The following is a 27,962-nucleotide window of genomic DNA, read 5'->3' on the forward strand; positions in this document are numbered from 1 at the left end:
AATATCAGTTTCAAAAATTGCAACTTGGACGTTTCTGCAAAAAAAAAAAGTCAATCTGCCGCTCTGTGCCGTTTTTAAGATGTTTTTCTCTTTTGAAAATAAGTGCTATAGTGATAAAAACAAAAAGACAGAGACACACATATGCACCCAGTGAGCACTCATAGGTAGGATCAGAAATCATAGAATATGCGACTGTATCCTTTCTGTCACACTGTCTTCTTTTAAACCACTGTATTTAGACAATAATTACAGTAGTCAGTATATTTTGGGGAAATACTCATGGGAAATCTGATACACAGTCTTCCTTTTGGTGCTAAAACTCAGCACGCTAAAATAACACCTTCACATGACTGCTTCCAGCTCATCTCCAGTTTTTGGTGAAAATCTCTTTTTTGTTTAATCATTAAGTACAAAACGGCATTACAAATTTTAGTAATGGCCTTTTCACCATAATAAATGATCTTCAGATGGGAGTAACTAGTGAGGTAATTAAATTTGCTATGACACAAAGTTATTCAAAGTTGTTAAATCGCAAGAGGATTGTGAAAGATTACAAGAGGACCTTACAAGACTGGCTATCCAAATGGCAGATGATGTTTAATGTGAGCAAGTGCAAAGTGATGCATGTGGGAAAGAAGAACCCAAACTATAGTTACATAATGCAAGGTTATACATTAGGAGTTACCAACCAGGAAAGGGATCTAGGCGTCATCATTGATGATACATTGAAACCCTCTATTCAGTTTGTGGCGGCAGCTAAGAAAGCAAATAGAAGTTAGGTATTATTAGGAATGGAAAACAAAATTGAGGACATTATAATGCCTTTGTAATGCTCCATGGTGTGACCACACCTCAAATATTGTGTGCAATTCTGGTCACCTCATCATAAAAAAGATATAGTGGAATTAGAAAAGGTACAGAAAAGGGCGACGAAAAACATAAACATAAAGGGGATGGGATGACTTCCCTATGAGGAAAGGCTGAAACAGCTAGGGCTCTTCAGCTTGGAGAAAAGATGGCTGAAGGGAGGTATGATAGAAGTATATAAAATAATGAGTGGAGTGGAACGGGTAGACATTAATCACTTGTTTACTCTTTCCAAAAATACTAGGGGCACGCAATGAAGCTACACAGTAGTAAATTTAAAATGAATCAGAGAAAATATTTCTTCATTCAACGTGTAATTAAACTCTGGAATTCGTTGCCAGAGAGTAAAAGTGGTTAGCTTAGCAGGGTTTTAAAAAGTTTGGATAGCTTCCTAAAAGAAAAGTCCATAAGCTATTATTAAAATGGACTTGGGGACAATGCACTGCTTATTTCTAGGATAAGCAGCAGAAAATATATTGTACTGATTGGGGATCTTTCCAGGTACTTGTAGCCTGTATTGGCCACTGTTAGAGATAGGATTCTGGGTTTGATGGACCTTCGGTCTTCCCAGTGTGGCAATACTTATGTACTTATGTAACTATAATCCATAACTCTAAATACAACCCAATCCCTTAAATAAAGTTTGTATATTCTAGAAATTCCATGTGTGAAGGGAAGGAGTATACTGGTATGGCTGTACTACCGTCCACCAGGACAGAATGAACAGACGGATGAAGAAATGTTTACAGAAATTAGGAAAGCTGACAAAATGGGCAACATTATAATAATTAGTAATTTCAATTACCCCAAAATTGACTGGATAAATGTTACATCAGGGTGCACTAAGGATGTAAAATTCCTAGATGTAATAAATGACTGTTTCTTGGAGCAACTGGTCCAAGAAGAGGGGGAGCTATCTAGCTCTTAGTAGAATGTAGGGCATGGTAGAAGAGGTAATGGTGTTGGATCCACTGGGAAACAGTGATCATAACATGATCATATTTGAGCTGATATCTGGAGTGAAGTCACTAAGGAAATATACTGTAGCAGCATTTAATTTTCGAAAGGGCAGCTATAACAAAATGAGGAAAGTACTTAAAAAGAAATTGTTAGAACTTTAAATCAGGCATGGGAGTTGTTTAAAAATATCATTGTGAAAGCCCAGACCAGATGTATTCCACATATTAACAAAGGTGGAAAGAAGAGCAAACGACAGCAAGCAGGGTTGAAAAGTGAAGTGAAAGAGGCTATTAGAGCCAAAAGAGCATCCTTCAAAGAATGGGAAAATGACCCAATTGAAGAAAATAAGCAGCACCATAAGCACTGTCAAGCTAGATGCAAGCACTGATAAAGAAGGCTAGAATAATATGAAGAAAAACTTGCCGCGGAGTCAAAAACTCATAGTAACACCTTTTTCAGGTGCATCAGAAGCAGAAAGCCTGTGAGGGAATCCATGGGATCATGAAAGAGCAAAAGAGGCACTTAGGGAGGACAAGGCCATAGCGGTGAGATTGAATGAATTCTTTGCTTTGATCTTTACAGAAGAAGATGTACCGGAAATGGTTTTCAAGGGTGATGATGAGGAGGAACTGAAAGAAATCTCTGTGAACCTGGAAGACATACTCAGCCAAATCGACATGTTAAAGAGTGATAAACCACCTGGACCAAATGATATATACCTCAGGGCAGTGGCGTAGCCACAGGTGGGCCTGGGTGGGCCAGGGCCCACCCACTTAGGGCTCAGGCCCACCCAACAGTAGCACATGTTTAGCGGTATCTGGTGGGGATCCCACGCTCTGCCAGCTGAAGACTTCCCCCTGATGGTAATGAAAACGCTACTCTCCACGATTCCGGCACCTACACATGCTCAGTTTTCAGTGTATGCCTGCTGCAGACTGCCAAGGTGGAAAGTAGCAGTTTCCCACCAGCTGAGATATTTTTTTGGTGGTTGTGGGGCAGGGGGGGAGAACAATTGGTGCCCACCCACTTCTTGCCTAGGCCCACCCAAAATCTGTTGTCTGGCTACGCCCCTGCCTCAGGGTTCTGAAAGAACTCAAACATGAAATTGCTGATCTGCTGCTAGTGATCTGTAACCTGTCATTAAAATCATTTGTAGTACTTGAAAGCTGAAGGATGGCCAATGTGACATTGATTTTTAAAAAGGTTTCTGGGGTGACCCAAGAAATGTATTAAGTTATGCCCAATAAAAAAGGTATCATCTTATTTTCTTTTCCCTGTTTTATTTCTATTGATGATTACCTTTAAAAGTGGACTAACACGGCTACCACACCTCTGTATGCGGGGTGACCCAGGAAATGACAAACCGGTAAACCTGACTTCAATGCTGAGCAAAATAGTAGAAACTATAATAAAAAATAAAATTACAGAACATATAAACATGATTTAAGAGTCAGCATGGATTCAGCCAAGGGAAGTATTGCCTCACCAATTTGCTTCATTTCTTTGAAGGCATGAACAAACATGTGAATAAAGGTGAGCCAGTTGATGTAGTGTATCTAGATTTTCAGAAAACGTTTGACAGATTTCTTCATGAGAGACTGTTGAGAAAATTAAAAAGTGCCGCAGGGATCTGTACTGGGACTGGTGCTATTTAACATATTAATAAATGATCTGGAAATTGGAACAAGTGAGGTGATTAAATTTGCAAATTGACACAAAACTATTCAAAATTGTCAAAAAACATGCAGATTGTGAAAAACTGGAAGACTGGGCATCCAAATGGCAGATGAGATGTAATGTAATCAAATGCAAAGTGATGCACATTGGGAAGAATAATCTGAATCATAGTTATCTGACGCTAGGGTCCACTTTAGGAGTCAGCATTCAAGAAAAAGACCTAGGTGTCATTGTAGACAAAACACTGAAATCTTCTACCCAGTGTGTGGTGGCAGCCAAAAAAATCAAACAGGATGCTAGGAATTATTAGGAAAGAGATGCAAAATAAGACCAAGAATATTATAATGCCTCTGTAGCGCTCCATGGTGCGACCTTGCCTTGAGTATTGTGTTCAATTTTGGACGTCATATCTCAAAAAAGATATAGCGGAATTAGAAAAGGTTCAAAGAAGAGCAACTAAATTGATAAAGGGGATGGAACTCCTCCCATACGAGTAAAGGCTAAAGAGGTTAGGGCTCTGCAGCTTGGAAAAGAGACGGTTGAGGGGGGATACGATTGGGCTAAATAGACCATTGTTCTGACCCAGTGTGGGTGTTCTTATGTTATGTTATGGGACTCATATTTAAGATTTGATAATATTAAGAATCTCGCTTTCATATCTAGGGAACAGTTGACATTACAAGTGGGTGTCAAACCTTCACAAATCTTTTCTCTCTCCTCCTACTGGCAGTTAAACCCTCCATTTGCAGCAACATGTGTATTTGCAGTCTCCAGCTCCTCAGAGTAGGAGCTTTGCTTCAAACCCACTGCATCAAAATACATCTGTTAAAGCTAGGCATGCTTTCCTCAGAAATAATATGTTAGCAGTGCACCCCAACTGAGGTTGTCTATCTTATCTAGAAGATACACAACCACATTCTCTCGTCTGTCCCTAATAATCCCAATATATACCCCTAAACCAGCTCCCAAACCTGCTTCATATATGGAAAAGCTGAGACACAGTGCGAATAAGTTCCCTCGGGTTCTTCACACATAGGGCAGGAGCTAGAGATGATTACTTTTGCTTTAAAACCCCACCTAGGGTGCATATAAAGCTGAGGCAAAAGCTGTAAATGTAGCTCCCTCTAGACTACACTCCATTAGGGCTTTTACACCAAACACATTTGCACTGAAATCATCCAAGTCTAGTTCAATATTTGGTCTTCAGCCCCAGCCATAATCCATCTCCATGATTATATTCTATCTTCAAGCTTTTGAGAGAACTGAGAAAGTAGACTGAGAGGACCTTGAATCATACAACCAAACACAAACATGCTTGCAAATTGGCTAGGAACACCTAAGTCAAAGATTTGTTTAGGCCTGAATTGCCCAAGGGAGCTCTTTAAAACAGTAAAATACTTAATCCAGGGTAAGCAGTCATATGTTAATTTTCATTGATGATTTTATTTATGCTTTTGCCAATAAAATTTCCAAGTTGCTGAGGAGTTTTGATTAACCACCAATAGCAGACAATATGCAGTCTGCTGTAGCCCATACTTGGATGGACCTTGAGATTGCATCCGAGATCAAGATTTCCTTGATTTTGAGATGACTAGACCCTAGTATGTCCCTGCAAGATTTGGTGTCAGCTACACAAGGACTTTACATTTGCTCTAACTACACTAGTGAATTTGTCTTTAATTACTGGTAGAAAATCACAACAGTCTGTCCTTTGTTGAAGAAATAGTCCTCAGACTTTACCCATCTGATTTCTTTCCTTCCTACAATAGCCAAAAATAATTGAAAAGACAATTTGCTCCCAACTTTGTACTGAATTATGGATCCTTTTCAATATGGTTTTCACAAGTCACACAGTACCAAAATGCTTCTCTCCAAGGTTAATACATTGAAGCAGGTTTAGATCATTACTCTCACTTTCTTATGGTTCTGTTAGACATTTCTGCTGTTATAGGCACACTCAACTATTCCATAGTCTTACAAAGGTTAAAATCCTTTGGCATATTTGGAACTGCTGTTTCTTAGGTTTTCTTCATACTTCACCAACTGATATTAGCAGGTTTCTCTGAATTCCTTCTACTCTGCTTTATACCTTTAAACTGTTTCTGGCTTCTGCCTTAATTATCCAGACAGATAATGCACATCATTCCAGTATCCCGAACAAGACTGTTTTTCCTGGATTTCAACTGTTTGTTGCAATATAGATAGATAGACTAGTAAAAATGGCCCGTTTCTGGCGGCGATGAAACGGGCGCTAGCGGGCAGGGGACTCCCTTCCCCTCCCCTTACGCGTGTCTCCCTGGTGGTCTAGAGGTATCTATTCGGTGGGGGCAGGAAAGAAAGAGCTCCCTGTTTCCTGGCCGTAGCGGTGGTGGTAGCATCCTTGCTACATCGTGTGGGAGTCCGGCTCTCGGCGTTTCAAAATGGCCGCCGAGAGTTGAAGTCTCGCGATGCAGCTTGAACTCTCGGCGGCCATTTTGAAACGCCGAGAGCAGGACTCCCACACGATGTAGCAAGGATGCTACCACCACCGCTTTGGGCAGGAAAGAGGGGGCTCTTTCTTTCCTGCCCCCACCGAACAGGTACCTCTAGACCACCAGGGAGACAGGCGTAAGGGAAGGGGAGGGGAGGTGACAGGGGGGGAGGGACGTTGCTGAGGGTGAGTGTGGTACCGTGGGCGGGGCGGTAACTTCAAAGGGGCGGGGCTATGTGGGGAAAGGGGCCGGGTTGATGTGGACATCCTGGGCGGCTGGGATTTTTTGGAAGGGGAGGAGTAGGGAAACACGCGGAGCGTGTTTCCCTACTGCTCCCCATGTGTTAATTAGCCTTGTTTTCGTGTTGCGCCCTCGACGTCATCACGTGCGACGCGAGGGCAAGGAATGAAGATGTTGTGTGGCTTCACCACCATGAAACCACGAACCGGTGTGTGAGTGACTTCAGTGACGTCAGTGTCCTCAGAACGTTGAGGCTGCGTTTTATTATGGTAGAAAAGTATTTACAGCATGGAGAAGTTGAAACTGGAAGTCTTTTTGCCCCAAGGCAAGAGTCTTTGTATTGGATATTCAAAACTGCAGATGAGCTGACAGATATTGTAGAAAGATGGGTATGGAAAGTTAGCAGAATGAGTTGTTTCATTATAGAGAATGGTGCTTGAGGAAGTTGGGCTTAAAGACAAAGGGAAGCTTGGATGGGAATGCATGTAAAAATTGAAAGGTAAAAAAGATAAAAGGTAACTGAAGGGGTAAAAAGAGAGTCCGCTTTCCCAGGAGAAGACAGAGCCGAGCAGCATGCTCTCAGATACCCTACGACAGATTTTGATATCATCCGCATAGAGGTAAACCTTACAAGACAGCCCTTCAGCTCGGCCCAAGAACTGACCCTTATGGCACACCACTGGTAAAATTCTTTTCCTCAGAATGAGCTCCATTTACCACTATCTTCTGTCGCCTTCCACTCAACCAGTCAGTCACTTTAGGTCCCATACTGAGGGCACTCAGTTTATTAGTCGTCTACGCAGAACCGTGTCAAAGGCTTTGCTAAAATCTAAATATACCACATCTAGCGCTCTCCCTCAATCCAACTCTCTCGTCACCCAGTCAAAGAAATTAATCAGATTTGTCTGACAAGGTGTACTGATGTTCTAGGGCCACTAGCTAGAGTCCTTGTTATGAGAGTTTTGGAAGTTATGCTGGAATGGTAGGTTTGAGCTGGATCTCGAGTTAATTTTTATATAGTTGTGTATTACTTCACAATATCCCTGGTACTGAGAAGGTTTATATTAGAAATAAACTGGTCAATATTAGCCCACAGTGGTCAGCATGAATTCAGTGGTGTAGCCAAACTCAGTATTTTGGATGGGCCCAGAGCTAACTTAGACGGGCCCTTCCACAGCACGGCACCCCACATCAACATATTTCCTCTTCCACGATGTCCCAGCATCTGCCCACCTGTCGCTGAACTCCTTCCCTCCCTGGTGTATCTTACAGGGGTCCCTGGCACCTGCAGTGATTCAATTATTGCTGCCTGCACCAGCCCTGCAGGCTTCCATTGGCTGGGTCCCGCCAGACAGGAAATGATGAAAGCGAGGGCGGGACCCGGTCAATGGAAGCCTGCAGGGCTCCATTACCCAGTTTTTGTGGCCTCAAGTATAAGACCACCTATGTATCCTCCTCCTATCTCAGCACTCAATTGTGGAATGGCCTGCCTCAATTGGTCAAACTTATTCCTGATCACCCAACCTTCAAGAAGCGCCTCAAGACCTTCCTTTTTGGTAGAGCATACGCTTCAAACCCACCTGGCATCTCTTCCTTCTGAATTCCAGCTGTCGTAGTGACATATTGTTCACCACTACTCTTTCCCCTTTTCCCTCCTTAGCTTTTTCCCTTTCTCTCTTACGACATTGATTGTCTGCTGAATTGTTGTATGTTTTTATAGACTGTTGTACGCCACATTGAGCCTGCCCATGGGTGGGAATATTGTGGGGTATAACTGCTATAAATAAATATATATATGAGGAAAATCATCAGTGTATCAACAGGTGCCCACTGGCACTTGCAGATGAAGTCATCAAATTGTTAGCCCATTGACTTCCCATGATAGTACTATTACATGTGCAAAAAGCTCAACAAGGGGCCCTTTTACTAAGTTGCGGTAAAAAGGGCCCTGTGCTAGCAATGCATTATTGTAATATAGTTCACAGCTAGTGCAGACACACTTGTCTGTTTGTTTAAAAACTGTTATCATTGATGTAATGTTGCCTGAACCCAGTGGTGTGCTGGAGCAGGCTCTCACAGGCTCGCGAGAGCCGGTTGTTAAGTTTTTAAGAATTTTGGGAGCCGGTTGTTAAAATAGGGCCCTCCATAGCTACTTTAACAACTGGCTCCCAAAATGTGGGCTTGGGCCCCCTGCTGAATTCTCTTTTACTTTACTGGTGGGGATGCGGAGCCCTGCCAGCCAAGTAAATAGACTGCTGCTGCTCCCCACTCTTTGTTTCCAGCTCTGAGCAGCAGGCTGGGACTTCTCGAGCATGTGAAAGAAGATCCAGCATGCTGCTCAGAGCAAGATGTTGGGAGTGGTGGCAGTCCATTTATTGGCTGCCAGCAAAGGTATGCCTAGCGTGCCCGCACGAAGGGAGGGCGGAAAGAGAGGCAAGTTTTGCTCTCCACCCCCCCCCCCTCGGCCACCCCTGGCCCTTCCAACTGCAGAGCTGGCTATGTCCGGAGAAAGAGCCTGTTGTTAAAACTTTACCAGCACACCCCTGCCTGAACCTCTTCTCCTTCTCAGCCTAGCTTGACTGCCTTGCTACCTGATGGCTCTGTCTCATTGGTCTTTATGCTCTTGTTCTTTGGGTTCGGGAGCCCCCCTGCTTTTCCCCCTGTTCTAGCTTTGAAACTTTCTCCATCTTGTTTTCTGTCAGTACTTGGCCTGATAAACTCCCTGCAGAAAACTTGTTTTTTTACCTTGTAAAATATATCTTGTCAATAAGATATAGCACGTTCCAGGTATCCATTTCTGAGCTGTCTTTGCCTGTTCATCTGTTTTCCACCTTAGCAGTAGAATTGTTTTTCTTCAACCTCCAAGCATTGTTTCAGCCCAGAATAATGAAGTCTCTGTGCTATGAAGCACCCTTTCTGACTGTGAGTACATTGATGTGTTTATGCAATAAAGAAAATATCAGAAAAAGAAAAAGGCATCAGGGCATAGGCGCTCGGTATAAGAGGCTTGGGAGGCTTGGGGATAGATCAGCTTTTTCTCCCGGGAGTCCCGCTGCTCTGGGGGGGTTTGAATTGTTGATTTACCTCCATCCTCGCAGCAGCAGCTGCAGTGAAAGCTCGTCTCTAGCCTTGTGTAACCAGTTGTAGAAATTGGTTTATGGTTTAATTTGTTTACCTTACTGCTGGGAGAGCAGGGGGGTTGGCTGGAGGTGTCCTGGGTTGCCAGGGAGATATTTAACGAGGATGACTTCCTGCATGAGCAGTTCATACCAAAGAGACTTGCACTGACACCTGAGATTTTAAAAGTGCTAAAAATAAGTTTTAAAAGTATTTGTATTAAATCTAATTGCAGAATTTAGGTGCTAGGAAGTGGGATGGTATGCTATGTACTCAAATTTGCTCAAGCCATATGCAAATCAGTCCATTTTGGGAGGTTCTCATTTGCATATTTATGGGTAAAAATTGTTGGAAATGTTTACAGCCTTAATGTTAGGGCATGGCTCTGATCAAAAATGTGAAGTTTGATCCAAAAATGAAGAGTTTATCTAGTGTTTTTGACTAAAAATTCCCATTAGAGTGTCTGTATGTTAATCTGCATTCAAATAGAGCTCTCTGATTGGATGAGCAGCTCCTATTAGAAATCTGCCCGGGAACAGAGAGAAGAGAGCAACTGAAGATTTGGACTGAGAGGACATGCAGCTTTGAGCTCCGTGTGTAAGGATTGATAGAAAGAATTGAAATTATAAAAGAGTGCCTGATTATGTGGTAAATGAGAAAATATGAGTGAAAAGAGATTGGTGGAAATTTACAAGTTTGAGGTTTCTCTATTGAGAAAAGGATCTGAATATTTCACTTGTAAGCCTTCCCTTCGTTCCCGTCAGTGTCCCGCCTTCTTCTGACGTCATTTCCTTTTTCCGTGAGGGCGTGACACTGACGGAAATGAAGGGAAGGCTTACAAGGCCAGAGACGGGCTTTCACTGCGGCTGCTGCGACAGAGGCAGGGGAGCGAGGAGAATTGTTGAGGGTGGGTATGGATGGCTAGAGGGGGGCAGGGGAGAGGAGAGAATTGCTGGGTGGGTGTGGATGACTGGAGGGGGGCAGGGGAGAGGAGAGAATTGCTGGGCGGGTGTGGATGGCTGGAGGGGGTAGGGGAGAGGAGAGAATCGCTGGATGGGTGTGGATGGCTGGAGGGGGGGCAGGGGAGAGGAGAGAATCACTGGGTGGGTATGGATGGCTGGAGGGGGGCAGGGGAGAGGAGAGTTGCTGGACATGGATGGAGGAGAGGGAAGGAAGAGAGAAGAAATGCTAGACATGGATGGAGGGGAGGGAAGAGTGAGGAAGAAGATGAGGGAAAAGAAAGAGAGAAAAACTGCACATGGATGAAGAAAATAGGCAGAAGCTGGATCCACTGGACAGTCAAGTCTGTGGAGGACCCAGCTTTTACTTACGGATGTAGGCCAAGAAATGAAGAAGAAAGGCAGAAAGTAAAGAAATAAATGGAAAGGAAGCCCTGGAAACGGAGTTAAGAGGACAGATAGCAGCAGAATCGGATAGTGGGCCAGCATGATCAGAAAAACAAAGTCACCAGACAACAAAGGTAGAAAAGATCATTTTATTTTCATTATAGTGTTTGGAATATGTCCACTTTGAGAATCAGGTGCTCAACATTGTGGTTAGTATATGCTTTGAGCAACCACTTTATTCTTTGACATATGATACATATCTAATATCTAAATTTAAAGGTATTAATTGTGACTTTTATTTTTATTTATTTATTTTTTCTGTGTGTTATCAGACAATTATGGATTTAAGTTCCACCCCTGGCCCCACCCCTAACCCCGCCCCCTTTAGCCTCCCCAAACAGTTGGGCCACCGACCGCCTATGCATTAGGGTGTGCTGGTGTGCCAAGGTTTATGCTTCAAGATATTAAGATTTTGTTAGTTTTCAAGTCTTCAGAGAACTGAATAGGGGGTGGAACTACCGTGGGTGCCCGTGTTGGGTTGGCAGTAGCTCCAGCTTGGTGTGCAGTAAGCCTGCGGTGAGCTTACTGCCACTTAGTAAAAGGGCTCCTAAGTTCCTCCACATAGTGTGATAAGTGTATCATAAAACAAGGAGTTTCAAAATAGCCCCACACGTGTTTAATAAATATATGCAAAATATCATTTCATTGTCCATAGTGTGAAACCAATACACTTTTCTGCTGCGCCTCTTGGTAAATAAGCGCTGTCCAACAAGGTGCCCCGTTTCAGTTTCTTCATCAGGGACACTATTGCGCTTTCAAAATCCACTGGCAATTCTTCCGCCAATACATTCCCACAGTTTTTGCTCGTACAAGATTGACAAACAATCCCAAAGACGTACCGAACTCACCAACAGATATTCCTTTTTATACCTCCATAACCCCAGAAAGAATGAACGAGGGAAACATGATGACATCATAACATATTCAACTAATTTTATGCAGTGCACTAACACAAGACAAAGCTTCCTAAACACACTGCTCAGACTACTAATATACGGATGACAATTTCATAGAGGAAAAATTCATATAATGGTATGCCATTCAATCATGTCATTCAGACTCCATGCTGTGGCAGCTCCCAACTGATGTATCCAATATTGCTCTCTCACAGTAAGACTTTGTAAACTGTTACCGCCAATAGGAGATTCACAAACTTGTTCCATGACAAACCATTTAATTTGATCAAAAACATGTTTATCCAAAACAATGCTGTACTAGAGGAGCAATAATAGAAGCTATACATATTCGGCTCCAGTGCTCCATAAGGAGAATTTTAATTTTCCTGATAGTCTGTCCCACATAAATAAATTGCCAAAGGCAAATAAAAGCATTAATAACAAACGTGGATTCACAAGTAGTCTCTGATTTTAATATATGTTTTTTTTAGTTTGAGGTTGCATCCACTGAGTAATACTTAAAGACATATCACAGTAATTGCAATGGCCACATGGATGATGCATAAGCCAACACAGAGAGGGTCCAAAGTCCAAGTACCAAGAAGAAGCACTAGGTGCCTTCAAAATTGAGACACAGATCCTTTACTCATACCGGTGCCGGAAAAGGTATTTGAAGCGGACGAGTCGGAAAGACTAAATGATTTCTCTGTAAACTTGGAGGATGTAATGGGGCAGTTCTGCAAACTAAAAAGTAGTAAATCGCCGGGTCTGGATGGTATTCATCCCAGAATATTAATAGAGCTGAAAAATGAACTTGTGGAGCTGCTGTTAGTAATATGCAATTTATCCCTAAAATCAGGTGTGGTACCGGAAGATTGGAGGGTGGCCAATGTAACGCCGATTTTTAAAAAGGGTTCCAGAGGAGATCCAGGAAATTATAGACCGGTGAGTCTGACGTCGGTGCCGGGAAAAATGGTGGAGGCTATTATTAAGAATAAAATTACGGAGCACGTACAAAAGCATGGGTTGCTGAGACAAAATCAGCACGGATTTAGTGAAGGGAAGTCTTGCCTCACAAATCTACTGCATTTTTCGAGGTGGTGAACAAGCATGTGGACAAAGGGGAGCCGGTGGATATTGTATATCTAGATTTTCAGAAGGCGTTTGACAAAGTGCCTCATGAAAGACTCCAAAGGAAACTGGAGAGCCATGGGATCGGAGGCAGTGTATTATTATGGATTAAGAGCTGGTTAAAAGACAGGAAGCAGAGAGTAGGGTTGAATGGTCAGTATTCTCGATGGAGAAGGGTAGTTAGTGGGGTCCCTCAGGGGTCTGTGCTGGGACCGCTGCTTTTTAACATATTTATAAATGACCTTGAGATGGGAGTAACTAGTGAGGTAATTAAATTCGCAGATTCCACCAAAACCCACTTCTCCTCTTCCTCCACTTTCTATCTCAGTTGATAACACCCTCATCCTCCCCGTCTCATCTGCCCGCAACCTCGGAGTCATCTTTGACTCCTCTCTTTCCTTCTCTGCGCATATCCAGCAGATAGCCAAGACCTGTCGCTTCTTCCTCTTTAACATCAGCAAAATTCGCCCTTTCCTCTCTGAACACACCACCCGAACTCTCGTCCACGCTCTCATTACCTCTCGCCTGGACTACTGCAACTTACTCCTCACCGGCCTCCCACTTAGCCATCTATCCCCCCTTCAGTCTGTTCAGAACTCTGCTGCACGTCTCATATTCCGCCAGAACCAATATACTCATATCACCCCTCTCCTCAGGTCACTTCACTGGCTTCCGATCAGATACCGCATTCAATTCAAGCTTCTCCTTCTTACCTACAAATGCACTCAGTCTGCTGCCCCTCACTACCTCTCTACCCTCATCTCCCCTTACGTTCCCGCCCGTAACCTCCGTTCACAGGATAAATCCCTCCTCTCAGTACCCTTCTCCACCACCGCCAACTCCAGGCTCCGCTCATTCTGCCTCGCCTCACCCTATGCTTGGAACAACCTTCCTGAACCCTTACGCCAAGCCCCCTCCCTGCCCATCTTCAAGTCTTTGTTTAAAGCCCACCTCTTCAATGCTGCGTTCGGCACCTAACCCTTACCGTTCAGTGAATCCAGACTGCCCCAATTTGACTGCCCCGATCGGACCGACCGTTCACTTGTCTATTAGATTGTAAGCTCTTTGAGCAGGGACTGTCTCTCTTTGTTAAATTGTACAGCGCTGCGTAACCCTAGTAGCGCTCTAGAAATGTTAAGTAGTAGTAGTAGTATCCAGGGTCGTCTCGTCGCGGGAGGAGTGTGAAAGATTACAAGAGGACCTCGTGAGACTGGGGGATTGGGCGTCCAAATGGCAGATGAAGTTCAACGTTGACAAGTGCAAAGTGATGCACGTGGGAAGGAGGAACCCGAATTACGGCTATGTCATGCAAGGTTCCGCTTTAGGAGTTACGGACCGAGAAAGGGATCTGGGAGTCATCGTGGATAGAACGTTGAAATCTTACGCTCAATGTGCTGTGGCGGCTAAGAAGGCGAACAGAATGTTGAGTATTATTAGAAAAGGGATGGAAAACAAGCATGAGGATGTTATAATGCCGTTATATCACTCCATGGTGCGACCACACCTGGAGTATTGTGTTCAGTTCTGGTCGCCTCATCTCAAAAAAGATATAAAGGAATTGGAGAAGGTGCAGAGAAGGGCGACGAAAATGATACAAGGGATGGGACGACTACCTTATGAGGAGAGGTTAAGACGGCTAGGACTCTTTAGCCTGGAGAAAAGGCGGCTGAGGGGTGATATGATAGAGGTCTACAAAATAATGAGTGGGGTAGAGCGGACAGATGTGAAGCGTTTGTTTACGCTTTCTAACAATAATAGAACTAGGGGACACAAGATGAAATTAGAATGTGGTAGGTTTAAAACAAATTGGAGAAAGTTTTTCTTTACTCAGCGCCGGAGAAGGTAGTGACGGCAGCTGGCCTTGCTGAGTTTAAAGGGGGTCTGGACAGATTCCTGAAGGAAAAGTCCATTGATCGTTATTAAATTCTGGGGTTTTGCCAGGTTCTTGGGGCCTGGGTTGGCCACTGTCGGAGACAGAGTGCTGGGCTTGATGGACCTTTGGTCTTTTCCCAGCGTGGCAGTGCTTATGTACTTATGTACTTAACTTGAACACCAATCTTTCTTTAATGACCCGACACGGGCCGTGTTTCGGCTTACAGCGCCTGCATCAGGGGTCTATATTAAACATAGCTAATAATACAAATTAATGGAAAATTTTGCAAGGAATAGGAACTTGCGGTTCCTTAATTTCCTGGCAACTCATTACCTCTCAGCAGAGATACTTGCAAGGAAATATTTTAAGAAATACTGAAATTACCAAATGCAGATTCCTTGGTTCTGGTTAAATGTTATTATATACCTACTAAGAAGATAGCCTGGGAAGATCAGCAGGGTGACCTTGCAGAGTTGGTTCCAGCAGAGAGGGCAGATTTAACTGCTTTTCTGGAGGATTCCACTGATCTAATCACTGCAAGCAGAGCCGTGGCGAGGGGAGCTGACACCCGGGGCGGGTCACCGCTGCGCACCCCCCCCCCCTGGGTGCAGCACGGCGCACCCTCCTCCCACTGGAGCACACCCCCCCCCCCCCGGAGCGCATACCTGCGGCGAGGGATGGGCGGGAGGGCCGATCCGCCCGGACTGCACGTTGCTGGGGTGTGTCGGCTCCGCGCTGGTTCACTGCTCTCTCTGTCCCGGAACAGGAAGTAACCTGTTCTGGGGCAGAGAGGGCAGTGCACCAGCGCGGAGCCGACACCCCCCCAGCGGCATGCACCCGGGGCGGACCGCCCCCCCTTCCTACGCCACTGACTGCAAGATCTACCCTTCTGATTACATTCCTACAAGAAAGGAGATAACGTTTCTGTTCTAAAAACTTATTTCAAGAAGAAATCTATGCTGTTCTGCGGTACAACTATTCAGCTATTTCCAGATGTGTCACGTAACAGAGGAAGGCTTTTTTAGCCCTGAAAAGCTAGGATTTGGCCCAAGGGGCTTCTTTTTTCTTGTGATTTCCTTGTACATGTTGCATCACTTACAGGGGAGTCCAGTATTTATTTATTTTATTTATTTGGATTTTGCTCACACCTTTTTCAGTAGTAGCTCAAGGTGAGTTACATTAAAGTACACTGGATATTTCTCTGTCCCAGGAGGGCTCACAATCTAAGCTTGTACCTGAGGCAACGGAGGGTTAAGTGACTTGCCCAAGATCACAAGGAGCAGCAGTGGGATTTGAACTGGCCACCTTGCAAGACCGGTGCTCTAATCACCAGGCCATGTATTTTTTGATACGTCACATCTTGAGAAGTTCTTGCTAAAGAAGAGATTTAATTTACATAGACATCATATGAAAAATGCCAGTACAAACAAAGATGTCACACCTGTGGGACAACACTTTACAAAACCTGAACACTGTACCAGTGATTTTATTGTAAGGATCCTGAGAGGGAACTTTAAAACAATACAGGAACGTAAGACCTTTGAAGTCAAAATGATTAGATATTTTGACACCCACCAGACAGGACTTAACAAAGATCTGTGTTTTCTAGCCCATTACAAAGCATAAAATTGTATTGCCTTGTAAATTATATTGCTCTCCTGTCTCCCTGACACTCACCTGTCCACCCCCATCCTGTTTCACTAATCCCCTGTCTCCATGCATATAGACTGTCACTGAAATGCTTTGATGTTTCACTCATATATACTTTTGCTTATTTCCGATCTGACGAAGAAGAGCAACCTTCGAAAGCTAATCAAGAAATGTATTAAGTTATGTCCAATAAAAAAGATATCATCTTATTTTCTTTTCCATGTTTTATTTTGTTTTATTTCTATTGATTAGCAGTAAAACTTAAAATCAGTGATATTTGCGAGCTGAAGAAAGTGCATATTGCTTCTAATATTATGAAATATTGGGCATTATAAAGTGCCTATCAGAAGAGATAATGTGTCAAAGCAGTTGTGAGAGATCATGAAGTTATCAAGACTCACCAATACGATTAGTCATATATGATTGTAGAAAAAACAGCTAAAAAGCTTGACGCACAAAATTGAAATCTGTCCTTTAAAATAAAATAATAATAAAATCCCATATAAATGAATTGTATATCATTTAACCAAAAAAATCTTCCCATGAGTTGCGCATGGGAAGATTTTTTGGTTAACACAGTATGCTGATATACGATTCATTTATATGGTAATTCTGAATTTGGTGAATGCCAAAAACACATTGTAGAACATATTTGTTATTTTCTGCTGTGTGGTGCTTACCTGGCAGCGAATGGCAGTGTGCATGTGCTGCATGCCTACCGCCCGGGTAGCAAGTAAGATATTACCGCTATGTCAATGGGTGGCGGTAAGGTCTCAGGCCGAAAATGGACACGTGCTGGTTTTTATTTTGTTGTACATCCATTTTCTGGCCCCTTAAAAATGTCCCTTTTCCAGTACATGGCAAAAAATGGCCCAGCGCACACCCAAAAGACACACTCGCACTGCCATGGGCCACATTTTGCCACGGCTTAGTAAAAGGGCCCATAAGCGATTAGAAAGAAAAAAAAGAAAATCCTCTAATTGAGGTAGGCAATAAGAATACAAAGAAATAGAAAACAATTTCAGCCACATCAATGGGAGGAAAAAGAGCACATTAAAAGATAAAAGTACAAAAATAGGAAAATCAATAATACAGTCTTAACCATGTTCCTGCAAGAACTTCTCAAGATGTGACATATCAAAAAATATGTGGTCTAGTGGTTAGAGCACCGGTCTTGCAATCCAGAGGTGGCCAGTTCAAATCCTACTGCTGCTCCTTGTGATCTTGGGCAAGTCACTTAACCCTCCATTGCCTCAGGTACAAACTTAGATTGTGAGCCCTCCTGGGACAGAGAAATATCCAATGCACCTGAATGTAATTCACCTTGAGCTACTACTGAAAAAGGTGTGAGCAAAATAAAATAAATACTGGACTCCCCTGTAAGTGATGCAACACATACAAGGAAATCACAAGAAAAAAGAAGCCCCTTGGGCCAAAACCTAGCTTTTCAGGGCTAAAAAAGCCTTCCTCTGTTACGTGACACATCTGGAAATAGCTGAATAGTTGTACCGCAGAACAGCATAGATTTCTTCTTGAAATACGTTTTTAGAACAGAAACGTTATCTCCTTTCTTGTAAGAATGTAATCAGAAGGGTAGATCTTGCAATGATTAGATCAGTGGAATCCTCCAGAAAAGCAGTTAAATCTGCCCTCTCTGCTGGAACCAACTCTGCAAGGTCACCCTGCTGATCTTCCCAGGCTATCTTCTTAGTAGGTATATAATAACATTTAACCAGAACCAAGGAATCTGCATTTGGTAATTTCAGTATTTCTTAAAATATTTCCTTGCAAGTATCTCTGCTGAGAGGTAATGATTTGCTAGGAAATTAAGGAACCGCAAGTTCCTATTCCTTGCAAAGTTTTCCATTAACTATATCTTGCGATGCAGAGACACTAGTGTTTTTCAAGGAAGAAACCTTCCCCTCCAAACTTTTAACCTGAGAAGTAACAGTTTCAAATTTAGCATGCATTCTTTAGTTTTAGCAATAGATTCAGAGGTAAACTCACATAGCTGAGGCATTACATTTTCTGTGGTGTCTCAGTACAAGTAACTATCACCCAAATGTGTTTTAACGTTATGTCTTTTGAGGCAGCATAAACAACCGAGTCCAAATCAGATGGATAAGATACCTCCTTTGGAAAAGACATGCCAGACACTTCAGATCTTTTGATATCCACGGTTTGATCTTTGTGGCTAGATGGGGAAGATGTCTGACATGGTTGTGAAGAAGGAGTTATATCGCGAGAGCTAAAAAAAAGCTCCTTCCAGTGAAGATGTTTCAGATGATAACTCAGCTCTAATTCTGGAACAAATGCTTATCCGTGGTCCCTTAACAACTGGAGTCCAAACAATCTTTCTCTTTTTAGCCATTATTTATTTATTTGTTACATTTGTATCCCACCTTTTCCCACTTATTAGTAGGCTCAAAGTGGCTTACTTTGTTCCAGAGAGGTGCTTACAGACTCTGGTGTGAACAAATACAGTAAACAAGTATCGGTAAATAGGTTGGGGTGGTTCAGACAAAATGTTAGGGTTTGATCATGTGTCGGGGTTGAATACTGTCCGTTTCCTGATTAAAACGCCACATTTCATTATTCAGTATCTATGTCAGATATTGTGGGGTATGTCTTCTTGTACAAATTAAGCAGCACATAAAAGCAACCTCAAAAACAAATGAAAAAAAGAGAAGAGGCTCACCTCAGCTGTGTCCACAATTGGTTTGTCTGTTACCCTTCTCAAGGCTCCTTGGGTTTCAAGGGACTCCCAAAGGGACTGTCTTGTCCCTTGGGGCATGCCCCTTTGGCCACACCCTGCAGCTGTGCTGCAACAGCAGCAGTTCCTTTAAAGAGAGGGTCAAGCCGGTGCCTAAAAGATGACATCAGACACCGGGAACCTCAGCACCAATCAGAAGGAAGCAGATGGCAAGAGTGCTCCAAGATTCCACCTCCCGATGTGAGACTGTGTCTTTAGCCCCCTATTCTTACATATTTATTGTCCATTGTTCATTTTATTGGAACTTTGAACGAAACACGGACCATCCACTGTAGATGCTCTACAAATAACTTTTTTTTACCTTGAGGTCTTTTTTGGCCTTTTGTATTTTGTGGAAGCTATTGCCCATCCCTACTCTTTGTTTACTCTGTAATAAAGATTTGTCAACATGATTTTGTTTAATATTTGAACCCATGGAGAATGCTATGCTTGAAATATTGGGTGTAATCAAAGTATATTCCAATGTTGGTGTATAATATGCACCACCCGAGCAGATGTAACTGAGTGATAAAACACATACATGTTTATCCATTTAATCTTCGAAACGTTTGTAACAGCAGCTCTCTATTTGCATATAAGGCTCTATAGTATGCTTTCTTCTCTGCTGCTGGAGGGTAACCCCTACCTCAAATTTAGTCCAAAGTTGTTTGGCTTCATATTTGTGACCTGGATTGGCCACTTTTGGAAACAGGATGCTGGGCTTGATGGACCTTTGGTCTTTCCCAGTATGGCAATACTTATGTACTTATGGTTAATTATGAAATTAGGATACAAAACATGGGAATGTGAGCTTCATATAACTAATATGATAAATATGATATTTTCTTATAGTCATAATGCATTTCTAATTACAAATTATTATCCAACAAATTCAACCACTTCTAGAACAGTTGTAATTGTTCTAATATAGAAGACCAAATTAAAAAGACATCATCTATGAAATGTAACCATGTTTTAATATGTATCCACCAAGAAGATGAATACAGCCATTTGTCTTCCAATTGCATCACATACAAATTAGCTATACTAGGAGCCATCAATGTGCTCATGGCGGTACTGTGTATCTGAAGAAAAAGGTCTTTATCAAATTTAAAGTAATTATTTCACAATGCCAATTGGGCAAGCTGTACTAAAGTCAGTGGGGACTTTCTGAGGATCTTCTTGTTGATTCGAAGTAAATCTTACAATTCCCAATGCAGCCGATTCAGGTATATTATATACAGAGCTTGTAAATCCATTATAGCCAAAATATAACCAGAAGAAACAAACGATATACTCTTAATTTTAATTTAAAAAATCAGTTGTATATTTAACACTTTGCCTGTCTCACAAAAGGTTTTTAAAAAATAGTCTACAAATTTAGATAATGGTTCCAATATGATTCCACATAGGGACACAATTGGTGAGTAGGGCCTCCTGATAATTTCTGATAAAATCTATAGAAATCAAACAAAATAAAACATGGAAAAGAAAATAAGATGATACCTTTTTTATTGGACATAACTTAATACATTTCTTGATTAGCTTTCGAAGGTTGCCCTTCTTCGTCAGATCGGAAATAAGCAAATGTGCTAGCTGACAGTGTATATAAGTGAAAACATTCAAGCATTACTATGACAGTCTGACAGGGTGGGAGAATGGGGGTGGGTAGGAGGTATGCATGGGGACATTTGCTTATTTCCGATCTGACGAAGAAGGGCAACCTTCGAAAGCTAATCAAGAAATGTATTAAGTTATGTCCAATAAAAAAGGTATCATCTTATTTTCTTTTCCATGTTTTATTTTGTTTGATTTCTATTGATAACCTTAAGAGTGGACTAACACGGCTACCACACTCCTCTACTTATGATAAAATCTATTATCTTCCAAGTGAGTTTTAGCTTCCTCCATATACTGGTCTCTATACCATACCATGATGGCTCCCCCTTTATCTGCAGGCTGACTCACAACATCAGGATGTTCTTTCAAGTCTGTAAAAGCTGATATTGAGGCTTGGTAAAATTAGTGTGTCCCGGCCAAATATAAACTTTTCTTCTCTAAGTAGTTATAGTCGGTGAGCTATCTTGACTGAGTGGGTTGTCGGGTGGATTAGTGTGACTGTTAGTTCTCATTGTATGCCTTGTTGAAGAGATATGTCTTCAGAGATCTGCGAAAAATAGTTGTTTTGTTGATTGTTCTCAGGTCTGTAGGCAATGCATTCCACAGTTTCGTGCCCAGGTACAAGAATGTAGTATCGTGCATCTGCTTGTACTTTAGTCCAAATTCCTTGACCTGCACTTCCCCAGTTGTAAAGGACTAAAGTACAAGCAGATGCACGATACTACATTCTCGAACCTGGGCTCAAAACTGTGGAATGCATTGCCTACAGACCTGAGAACAATCAACAAAACAACTATTTTTCGCAGATCTATGAAGACATATCTCTTCAACAAGGCATACAATGAGAACTAACAGTCATACTAATCCACCCGACAACCCACTCAGTCAAGATAGCTCACTGACTATAACTACCTTAATCACCCTTTTCCTTCTTCCTTCTACCCTTACTTAACCTTGGCACAATATTAAATGTATCTGTCACCCTGCAATGACTTTTTTAACAAAACTATGTAAGCCACATAAACCTGCAATGACTATGTTAACAAAACTATGTAAGCCACATTGAGCCTGCAAATAGGTGGGATAATGTGGGATACAAATGCAATAAATAATAATAATAAGATATCAAGATCTCTTAGTACCAGATCGCTGAATGTTGAAATGAGATTATCCATTGAACCTGGGGGGCATCCATCTTGATGGAGCTCTTGTGATCGATGTCTGGCCACTACCTGGATATAATTGTGAAAAATATAATTTGACCTGTAGATTTCTGATTATATGTGCAATATCTCTACAAGTTGTGAAAGAATGATGAGACATGGTAGGTACAAACATTAAGCCTTTATTCAATACTTCATGTTGGTCAGAAGTAAGTTCAGTGTCCGAAATAATCACAACTAAATCTGTGAGGAGTTCCAAGACCTGGTTCTCGGTCCACTCCACCCTTTGGCCTCATAATGCTGCCGGCCTCCGTGCTTGTATTGGCTACAGAAGTGCCAGCAGATTTTGAAAGCACGATAGTATCCCTGATGAAGAACCAAAGCGGGGCTGTGAGAGAGTCTACAGGATGCTGCCACTTCCCCTCAAGAACACTCCCTCACAGTGTCAGGGCCACCTTAAATCCCTAGTCCCACCCAAGGAGAAGTGACACAGGAAGGATGGAGCCAAGAGAGCATGACCCAGGAAGTATAAAAGGCTGACCCAGAACTAGGTTAAGGAGGCCCAGAGAGAAGCAGCAATACCTACTATATATGTTCCATCCTGAACATGTAGAACTGGAGCCTTGAAAATGTTGTGTTTTAACCTGGCCAGCTGCAGCCTTGTGTGCCTGCTAGAGACTGTGCTGGTATCTCTGGATCCAGGAGGCCAGAGACCAGTAAGATCTGCAGCTAAGAGAGACACTCATGCATGCTGTGGCCTTGCAGGAACAGGCCACCCGAGGACACTGTTATTTTCAGGACTAGTTTTGAGTGTCAATTCCTCCTTTCCTGTGAAGCAAACAGGAGCCCTTACTAGACAATCTTGAATAAATATTATTTGTTTTCACCATAACTGTATCTACATTTTGGTAATTATACATGGGTCTGCTGTTTGATGCTGAGTAATGTTTTTGTATTTGTGGTTAATTATGAGTGTTTTTATGGAAACCACCTAGTTATAGGTGGTAAATAAGTTTTTTTTTTTTTAATAAATAAATAACTTGCTCAGTATGTTCTGAGAGACGAGGACATTTCTCTGGTACGTGAACACTATTTTGCTCTGTGCTTTGGGAACATACGGAACTGGGAGACCGGGTATCCAAATGGCAGATGACATTTAATGTGAGCAAGTGCAAAGTGATGCATGTGGGATAGAAGAACTCAAACTATAGCTACATGATGCAAAGTTCCACATTTGGAGTCACTGACCAGGAAAGGAATCTAGGAGACATCACTGATGATACGTTGAAACCCTCTGCTCAGTGTGCTGTGGAGGCTAAGAAAGCAAATAGAATGTTAGGTATTATTAGGAAAGAAATGGAAAATAAAAACAAGGATGTTATAATGCCTTTGTATCACTCCATGGTGCATTCGCACCTTAAATATTGTGTGCAATTCTGGTCACCTCATCTCAAAAAAGATGTGGAGGGGCATAATCGAATGGGGACGACCATCTCTAAGGGCGCCCATCTCTAAGGATGTCCCGTGAAGGAGCGGGGAAACCCGTCTTATCGAAACAAGATGGGTGTCCATCTTTTGTTTTGATAATACGGTCGGGGACGCCCAAATCTCAACATTTAGGTCAACCTTAGAGATGGTCATCCCCTGTTTTCAGCGATAATGGAAGCCAAGGACACCCATCTCAAAAATGACCAAATCCAAGTCATTTAGTCGTGGGAGGAGCACTGGTGCACTGGTCCCCCTGACATGCCAGCACACCAACTGGGCACTGTAGGGGGCACTGTAGTGGACTAACTGAATGGAAAAAGGCATGCAGTGGTCACTAACCACCTCCCACCCTGAAAAAAGAACTTTAAAAACTTTTGTCTTTTTTTTTAGAGTATGGGTGAAGGATGTCCTTCACTATGCCTCCACGATGGCAGTTTGAGGATGTCCTTCGCTATTTATTTATTTATTTGGATTTTGCTCACACCTTTTTCAGTAGTAGCTCAAGGTGAGTTACGTTCAGGTACACTGGATATTTCTATGCCTCCATCCCAGCAACGGCAGTTGAGGATGTCCTTTGATATGCCTCTGTCCCTGCGACGGCAGTTGAAGATGTCCTTCGCTATGGCAGTTGAGGATGTCCAAAATGTGGATGTTTGTGTGAAGGACATCCATGCCTGGATGTTTCTGTGAGAAGGACGTCCATACCTGCTATGCCTCCGACACCCCCTTTATTTATTTGGATTTTGGATCACAAGTAGCAACAGTGGGATTTGAACTGGCCACCTCTGGATTGCAAGACTAGTGCTCTAACCACTAGGCCACTCCTCCACTTCAATCCCTTGAAATTTGTCCATCCCTGTGGGGGGGGGGGGGCAGTTGAGGACATCCAAACTGTTTGAAAGAAGGACGTTCATGCCCTCGTTATGCCTCCGCGGACACACACATACCTCCCCCCACCAGGAACCTGCCAAATTTTTCAAGGAAGTGGAGTGGAGGAGTGGCCTAGTGGTTAGAGCACTGGTCTTGTAATCCAGAGGTGGCCAATTCAAATCCCACTGCTGCTACTTGTGATCCACAATCCAAATAAATAAAGGGGGTGTCAGAGGCATAGCAGGCATGGATGTCCTTCTCACAAACATCCACATTTTGGACGTCCTCAACTGCCATAGCAAAGGATGTCATACTGAAGGACATCCTCAATTGCCGTTGCAGGGACGGAGGCATAGAAATATCCAGTGTACTTGAATGTAACTCACCTTGAGCTACTACTGAAAAAAGCATGTGAGCAAAATCTAAATAAATAAATAGTGAAGGACATCCTCAACTGCCGTCGCAGGGACAGAGGAAAGAGGTCCTTCACCCATACTCTAAAAAAAAAAAAAGACAAACGTTTTTAAAGTTGTTTTTTTCAGGGTAGGAGGTGGTTGGGGCAAGTTGCTATTTGCAGAAGATCTCAGTAACTTGGTGAAAGAACTGGGGGGAAAGTCACAGTGGTTGCCAGAGGATAAGCCGAAAGCCTCTGATTGCTGGCTTCAGGGGCTCTCGATTGCCAGCCTGGTTGTCAGCAATATGGTCAGAAGTCCCACTTTCAGGCATGCCAATCTTCGTTTCATGCGGACAGGAAGCCCTCCTCTCATTCATCTAGAATGCCTAATGCCTCCAGAGCTTCACAGCGATGCAAGGCTGGTCCACTCTTCTCTTCTTCTGGTGGGAGGACATCTTCAGAAGTTTTGGGAGGACCAAAATCACATCAGACCAATGGGTTCTTGATATTCTTACAGAAGGTTGCAAGTTGGAGTTTGCTCCTCTCTTTCGTTCCTCTCCTTTTGCAGTCTTGCCAAAAGGGAACCAAGGAGGTTGAGGTTCAGGCCACTGTAGACTCCTTGCTGGCGCTCTGGGCCAATGTTGCAGTTCTCCAGGTCGAATGGAGACAAGGTTCTTATTACATAGTAACATAGTAGATGACAGCAGATAAAGATCTGTACGGTCCAGGTCCATCCAGTCTGCCCAACAAGATAACTCATTGTATATGGTACATTATATGTATACCTGTCCTTGATTTGTCCTTGCTGTTTTCAGGGCACAGATTGTAGAAGTCTGCACAGCACTGGCCAATTACCAGTGTTGCCACCCAATCTCCACTAAGCTTCTGTGGATCCATTCCTTCTAAACAGGAGTCCTTTGTGTTTATCCCATGCATTTTTTAATTCTATTACCACTTTCATAACCACCCCCCATGGGAGAGCATTCCAAATATCTACCAACTTCTCCGTGAAAAAATACTTCCTGACATGAGTGGAGGAGTGGCCTAGTGGTTAGGGTGGTGGACTTTGGTCCTGGGGAATTGAGGAACTGAGTTCAATTCCCTCTTCGGGCACAGGCAGCTCCTTGTGACTCTGGGCAAGTCACTTAACCCTCCATTGCCCCAGGTACAAATAAGTACCTGTATACAATATGTAAGCCACATTGAGCCTGCCATGAGTGGGAAAATGCAGGGTACAAATGTAACAAAAAATAAAGTTAGTGACACTGGGGGAGTCAGGGGAGGTCATCCCCAATTCCCTCTGGTGGTCATTTAGGGCACATTTTTGTGGCTTGGTCGTAAAAAAAGAAAGGACCAAGTAAAGTCGGCCAAGTGTTCGTCAGGGACGCCATTCTTTTTTCCATTATCGCGTGAGGATGCCCGTCTGTTAGGCACACCCCAGTCCCGCCTTCGCTACACCTCCGACACGCCACTGGGAACTTTGGTCGTCCCCGCAACTGGAAGCAGTTGGGGATGCCCAAAATCGGCTTTCGATTATGCAGATTTGGGCGACCCTGAGAGAGGGACGCCCATCTCCCGATTTGTGTCAGAAGATGGGCGTCCTTCCCTTTCGAAAATAAGCTAGATAGTGGAATTAGAAAAGGTACAGAAAAGGACGACGAAAATGATAAACAGGATGGAATGACTTCCCTATGAGGAAAGACTGAAGTGGCTAGGGCTCTTCAGCTTGGAGAAAAGATGGCTGAAGGGAGATATGACAGAGGTATATAAAATAATAACTACTACTACTACTACTATTTAGCATTTCTATAGCGCTACAAGGCATACGCAGCGCTGCACAAACATAGAAGAAAGACAGTCCCTGCTCAAAGAGCTTACAATCTAATAGACAAAAATAAAGTAAGCAAATCAAATCAAGTGGAGTGCAATGGGTAGACATGAATCGTTTGTTACTCTTTCCAAAAATACTAGGAGGCACACAATGAAGCTACAAAGTAGTAAATTTAAAACGAATCTTGAGAAAATATTTATTCACTCTAGAATTCATAAGAACATAAGAGTAGCCGCACTGGGTCAGACCAGTGGTCCATCTAGCCCAGTATCCTGTTTTCCAAACAGTGGTCAAGCCAGGTCACAAGTACCTGGCAAAAACACAAACTGTGGCAACACTCCATGCTACAAATCCCAGGGCAAGCAGTTGCTTCCCATGTCTGTCTCAATAGCAGACTATGGACTTTTCCTCCAGGAATTTGTCCAAACCATTTTTAAACCTAGATACGCTAACTGCTGTTACCACATCCTCCGGCAAAGAGTTCCAGAGCTTAATTATTCGTTGAGTGAAAAAAATACTTCCTCCTATTTGTTTTAAAAGTATTTCCATGTAACTTCCTCGAGTGTCCCCTAGTCTTTATAATTTTGGAATGAGTAAAAAAAATCGATCTATTCATTCTACACCACTCAGGATTTTGTAGACCTCAATCATATCTCCCTTCATCCGTCTCTTTTCCAAACTGAAAAGCCCTAACCTCTTTAGCCTTTTCTCATACAATAGGAGTTCCATCCCCTTTATCATTTTGGTCACTTTTCTTTGAACCTGTTCTAATTCCGTTATATCTTTTCTGAGATACGGCGACTAGAACTGAATGCAATACTCAAGGTGCGGATGAACCATGGAGCGATACAAAGGCATTATAGTATTTTCGGTCTTATTCACCATCGTAGCATCCTGTTTGCTTTTTTGGCCATCGCTGCACACTAAGCAGAAGATTTCAGTGTATTATCTACAACGACACCCAGATCTTTTTCTTGAGTGCTGACCCCCAATGCGGACCCTAGCATTAGGTAACTATGATTTGGATTATTCTTTACAATGTGCATCACCTTGCATTTGTCCACATTAAATTTCATCTGCCATTTGGATGCCCAGTCTCCCAATTTCCTAAGGTCTTCCTGCAATATTTCACAGTCCGCACGTGTTTTAACAACCTTGAATAGTTTTGTATCATCGTCAAATTTGATCACCTCACTCGTCGTTCTGCTTTCCATATCATTAATAAATACGTTAAATGGTATCGGTCCCTACGGCACTCCACTGTTCACCCTCCTCCATTGAGAGAAATGACCATTTAACCCTACCCTCTGTTTTCTGTCCAATAACCAATTCCTAATCCACACTAGAACCTTGCCCCCTATCCCATTACTCTTTAATTTTCTCGGGAGTCTGTTATGAGGAACTTTAACAATTTGTTGCCAGAGAATGTGGTAAAGGCAGTTAGCTTAGCGGGGTTTATTTTTATTTTTATTTATAAGAATTTAAATTTACACGCAATAAAATAACTTGCCAGAAATACAGAGAAAGTAATACACAAGAATTATTTCAGTCAGGTA

General features: G+C 42.7%; 1 protein-coding gene across 2 annotated transcripts in view; it reads left to right on the forward strand.

The window, feature by feature from the left end:
- The window catches only part of TRIM50 (tripartite motif containing 50), a 226,388-nt gene that overhangs the window by 73,890 nt on the left and 124,536 nt on the right, over positions 1–27,962 (forward strand). The window lies entirely within an intron of this gene.

This window comes from Microcaecilia unicolor, chromosome 13 (genome assembly GCF_901765095.1).
Source record: "Microcaecilia unicolor chromosome 13, aMicUni1.1, whole genome shotgun sequence".
Lineage (NCBI taxonomy): Eukaryota > Metazoa > Chordata > Amphibia > Gymnophiona > Siphonopidae > Microcaecilia > Microcaecilia unicolor.